At 37.7% G+C, this 5,941-nt stretch overlaps 1 pseudogene; it reads left to right on the top strand.

The window, feature by feature from the left end:
• Positions 1-201: 201 nt before the first annotated feature.
• LOC149264425 (ribosomal RNA small subunit methyltransferase, mitochondrial pseudogene) lies at positions 202-1,913 on the top strand (annotated as a pseudogene).
• The last annotated feature ends 4,028 nt before the right edge of the window (positions 1,914-5,941 follow it).

Below are 5,941 nucleotides of genomic sequence, written 5' to 3'. Positions count from 1 at the left end.
CGGATCGAATAGTTTCATCAGGGCAGCTGAACCGGTCTAGTGCTACATGCATCCCACTAACCCCGTTGGTGGGCTTTTCTTGTACTGTCTGTGGGTGGAGTTGATTGATCCCAAGGCTGTACTGAGCAGGCAGCACATTCTCACAAATCCCACATTCTCACAAATCCCGGTGTTCTCAAATCCATCGTTGAGAAAGTGGACATGAGAGAAAGCGATACCGTCTTGGAAATCGGCCCGGGTACTGGAAATCTAACCCTAGAGTTGCTGCAGGCCGCCCATAGAGTCATCGCAGTCGAGATCGATCCCCGGATGATCGAAGTAGTTCACAAACGCATAAAGGGGACCGAAATGGCTCAGAGATTGGAGGTGAGTTCCAATTTCCTTTGCATCTTGTTTTTACATTCATTCACCTTATTTACCTCATTAACAATATGTCAATTCCACATGGATTGTGACTCTTCATGCCCACCCCAAGTTTCAAATCCTCAGAGACATGTTTTCCCTTCATGAGTTGTTGCTTCTATGCACCTGTGTAAGCAGTGGCTCAGGCTCCGGCTTCATGTGGATGGGGCAAGATGTAGGTCTTCTGCCACAATCACTGAGACATATGTTTTCGAATATCTGTTGTCAGCCTGCTATAGTTCGTTGTGATATTCACATAATGGAAATGGGCATGCTTTCTGCATGACCTGACTTCAGTTCATCGTGATAATCCCATAATGGAGAAGGGTGCGCTTGCTGCATTTGTAAACTGGAAACATCAACCAAAAAAAATCCTACATTGACAACAATACTGAAGAAGGTTTATTTGTGAAATACCACATACATTAAAACTTTTTCAAATCTTTGCCAATATGAAAACTGGGTTTAGGGTGAATTTCTCATGCCTATGCGATGAAAACTGGCTATGGGGTGAAGTCCTCATGCTTATGTGATAGTAGCCTTCTTTTCTTCAGTTACTACCTTTCTCCAATCTAATGATGCTTAGAAGTACCTGTGTGCTTTGGGAAGCCATAATCTTGTAACGTACTGCACTTTCTGTGTGGCAATGAAAAATGCCAATTTTGGCAATAAAACACTTCTTCTTTTTGCAAATTTGATGTTGCAGATGGATTCCCTACCCCCTTATGTCCAATTGGGCACCTCAGTATTAAATTTATGCAATTCAAACCTGTAATTCCAAGATTCTGGCAAAATTTCTGCCAGATTTACAAGGAAAATGCACTGGAAAGAGATTCTGTTTACTGCAAGGTTAGCCTAAGCTATGTGCTTTGCAGGTTCCCTTGTGATGTCTTCGTAATTGTCTCTTGCAATTCCTTTTCTGTTCCTTGTGATTGCTGTCTTTGGTGATACCTTATTAATTTTTGGGATTACGATAAATCAAAGTTGCTCTTCTCTAATATGACTATCTCCTTTTTCTTTTCTGTTATGGACAGTTGGTGCGAGGGGACATACTACGAACAGACTTGCCAACTTTTGACATATGTGTAGCCAATATACCTTACCAGATATCATCTCCGCTCATCTTCAAGCTTTTGTCCACCATGCTCAAGTTTCGAAGTGCCACCCTCATGCTTCAGAAGGAATTTGGCCACCGCCTCGTGGCAAAGCCTGGTGATTCCCTTTTCAATTGCCTGGCTGTCAATGTGGATCTTCTGGCCAGTACCAAGCTCCTTATGTATGTGAGCAAGAGGCATTTTACGCCATGCCCTAAAGTGGATTCCTCTGTTGTGAGAATCGAACCAAGGGCATGGCATCCTCCAGTCGACTTGAGTGAATGGAATAGATTCACTCTGATGTGTTTCACCAGAAAGAATAAGACTCTCGGTGCAATCTTCCTGTTCATCAATTTTAATCTTGAAGGCATATATCCCTGCTATTGTTTATTTGCTCCCCAAGATTATCTTCTTTAAAGGCATTTAGAGCATGGATGGCAGCAATTTCTCAACAAATAGTATAGGTACATTTGCATTGTATGAGCAAATGGAGGAATTTTTCCTTTTTAGTTAAAAGGACGAATCATCTTCGGTTTTTCTTTGCAAGCAATACTTTAAGCAGACAGGCGTTTCAATATGAATTAGTTATGTTTTTTCGATCTCTTCATATTTATTTTCTTCAACATGTTTGAAACCTTTTCTTCTGGGAACTATTGTTTTTGCAAATATTTTACCTTGAAGCATGCATTCAAGTTAGTTAGAATGGAATCACATAGGTTTCAACAGTTTAGCCTAGTCGGTTGTCTCATTAGTCAGGACTTATGAGATGTATGTTAAAAGACTGAAACCTGCTTATGTTAAGGTGAATTTGTGCTGAAAACAGTTTTCAATACTCACGGATCAGACCTTGATCCGAAGAAACTTGTGGGTTAATGGAAACTCATGATCACAGATATAACTGAAAAAGGGAAAAGGAAACCCTCCTATTGAACGATTTCCTCTGCGAAGTTTTTCTCAAGCTCTTGTCAAATACAAGGCAAACTCTTACATTCCAGCTTAACAGAGTTCTTCGCAGAACTGAGGTTTTAAACATTTTGCTCGTAACTTACAGGAAAAATATCTTGAAGATGGATCACTTTCAGCTGCATAATTTTTTTAGTGTCTTGTACTCTAAAGTTGGAGTACGAGGGAAAATATTCCTTGCTCATTAAATAAAGCCTCATCTGTGACTCCATCGGTAACAACCACTCTTTAGAAGGTAGGCCCCGATATAAATACCAACATTTTGAAAGAGAGTCTAAAATCCTGAAAGGCTCTAAAGGATCATAGTGTACAACGGTGACTTCCCCACAAAGATTAGTCTTGCACATTACACAAGACTTGATCGAAGGATTTTCTACGTAATGAAAAAGGCAATATGGGAGATTCCAATCACGTTCCAAGGCATTTTTTTAAAATGTGGATGTGACAAAAGGTTGTTGTTGTGGAGCGATAAAAAGGTGTCTTGTGAACTCCTAATTACCTCACATTAATTATCAACCCAGGGACGACTTTTTATTTCAAGAGTGTACTCTGTCTGAGGCGGCTATTTTCTTAAGAGTAATGTTTTGCAGTACAGTGCTTAAAACCCAAAAGTAAATGAATGCTTGAAAAAGAAATCTAATTGAAACAGCAAGAAACTGAAAATGTCTTAAACTAAATCATTCATTCAAACAACTATCAATCGAGGATATGGTAGCAATAACTCAATCCTCCAGAAATTGATGAAGGAAAAGGAATTAGAGTATGGATCATGGTTCTGGGAGCATAATAGCGTCTGCTGTGTCTCACGACAACCTTGATCCTCCTCTCACACCAAAGCAATAAATGCAAGGAAATGGAATGGCAGCAAGTAAAAATGAAATAACAAAAGGAAATAGAACAGCAGTAAATGAAACAGCAATCAAAAGAACTAAATCTCGCGAGTCAAAAGTAAACTTGAACCAAACTCACATTTTGCAATGAAATAACAATCTTCAAAAGCAATTTACTTTATGAGGCGATATTCACAAATGAATTATGGAACAGCAGTTATCATATATACAAAACACACTAAAATAGTAATCTGAGATGAGAACTATGTTTCCAAATACAACATTACTTCCGGATTCCGATAATCATAACTTCAAATAAATCTTGTGATGGTAACGTTTAATACAAAAGCTCTGTAATAGAAATACCCGATTCAGATTGATACCATGCAATCAATTCTGGAAAAGACTTAATAATATAATGCAGAATCGCCACAAGGAATTCGGAAAGAACATTAATGAATTAATGATCACATAGCATTCGTGCATCAGATTACTGAACAATAAAGATAGCAAACCACGCATAAAACAAAAGAAGATACTATACAGTAGTAGCAGCGTATTCCGCCATAGGCTGGGCCCTTAGCCACCAGCGGATGCTGCGGGATCACTTCAGAATAAGAAGAATGAACAGCAATTCCCAATCCATTTATTAATCAGCCAATTAGAATCATTACAACAGCAAAAGCTACAGCATGAATAATCCACCACCGTTGTCCACCATTTCTCTATCATTCTTCCATCTTCACGTCTCTCTCCAATCTCCCGTCTCTGATCTTGGGTTTCATTAAATAGAGAAAGATCAGAGTATAGATAATTACAATCATGATTTCTCTTACAAATTTAGGTTGATTCTAATCCATTGATCAACAAGAACAAGGCGGATTTGGGTTTGCAGCTAAGATTTGGAGGGCGGCCGCAACAGCAAATCCCAGAAAATCGTGTTCAAAGAACCCTGCGTTTCTCCCTGTACAAGCCGAATTTGGGCAAACTGTTCGCTATGAAGATAATTGGGCCCGTTCTGGACAAAACCCATGTTCCGGATTTTCCAAATTCGTCTTCATTTGCTCAGAATCTTAACCGCAAAACTGTCACTCCTTAAACCAGCGAATTTCTGAGTTGGCTGATTTAAAAATCAAATCTTCAATCTGGAAGTTACTTTGGAGGCTAAGAATGGCAAATGATGTTACAACCAACTTATTAGAACTATCATTGATAAAATAATGCATAATAATCAATTTATTAAAAATAAAAGAGAATAAATAACATTCATCCATGAGAGCATAAATTAGTTATAAAATGGATTTAAATGATAAATTATAATAAATGTCATGATGAAGAATGGTGGAAATGGGTGGAATAAACCTTCACAAGTGAGAATAATCATGGCATATTAACGACCCCACACACCCCCACACTCAATATGTTGCATGTCCTCATGCAACGAAAACTGAATATATTGCATGTCCTCATGCAACCCAAAGACAAAAACCATGTGTTAACCAAGCAATAAAAAAAATATGTTCATCTCAGCTCATGAAATGGATAGAACAAATGAATTCTTCCTTAACTAATGAATATTCACTTTTAGTAATCTTGATGAAGGCATAACAATTTTTACATTGACATTCAATTATATGTATGAGGTTGCAGCAAAATATGATATAGATAACAGCAAACTTCATTAAGCATTTTCTCAAAACTACAAACCAGATTTTGTTGAAATGTTGCAAGTAAATTTACAATACATGAATGTCTCTATGATCCAAAAATCAAATCGTTTTGATGCACGGATCATGGGATATAAACAAAATGGCTGTAGGTGAGAGTTCATGATTTCCGAAATTTTATGAACCAATATTTCTTGAAATTGTGTGGGTTTGTATTAATGATACGTATGTGTTTTCCAAAAATTACAAGAATTGGGTTCATAGCTTTAAAAATATGTGGAAATCAATTTCTGCACTGTGTAAAAATGAAATTGTATGCCTTAAATAAGGAAGAAAGTAGAAAACATCCATCATGTATAGCAATTCCTCCCCCTCTCTGAAAAATTAGCATGTCCTCATGCGATGCTAGAAAACAAAGAGAGGTGGTTGCTACCAGCTGTAGAATTCTATGCTTGGTGTAAAACAACATGAAATAAGGGAGGTGTTGAGAATGGATAAGAATAACAATGGATGATAAAGAATATGAATGACATGGTCAGAAGAAAGAAATGAAGGAACACTCCCCCATACTCGGAAATGATATGCTGCTGAAAAAGGGAAAGTGGTAAAGATGTGGAATGAAGGATGACAAATAATGCTCAAAATGGATTTTCAGTAGATTCTCCTAAATTTATAATAAATTAGAAAACTATGCAATTTTACCTCAAGTTTTACCTCCAAAAAAATGTGGAATGACATATATGGACTGGCAGTTGTGGAAGCTGATGTAGATAGAGTTGGTGCTGAAAGTGATGCAAAAGGTGGAATCCAGAGAAGCACATCATGTCTGAAGAATTGTTCACGTTCGCAAGCCTCTACTGTGAAGTGCAATAGTGTGGTCATGCTACGAACAGAATTCTGCCCATACTTGTTGTTCTCCTGTAAACAAAACACTATTTTGCATACAATGTGCTTGAATCCATAGTGTTAGCTTTGAATTAGCAAC

The sequence above is a fragment of the Pinus tabuliformis genome, chromosome 6, assembly GCF_031772625.1.
Source record: "Pinus tabuliformis cultivar Carrire ecotype Pingquan chromosome 6, CPIR1, whole genome shotgun sequence".
In the NCBI taxonomy this organism is placed as follows: Eukaryota; Viridiplantae; Streptophyta; class Pinopsida; order Pinales; family Pinaceae; genus Pinus; species Pinus tabuliformis.
The sequence above is the reverse complement of the archived record's forward strand: the minus strand, read 5'-3'. Positions and strand labels throughout refer to the sequence as shown.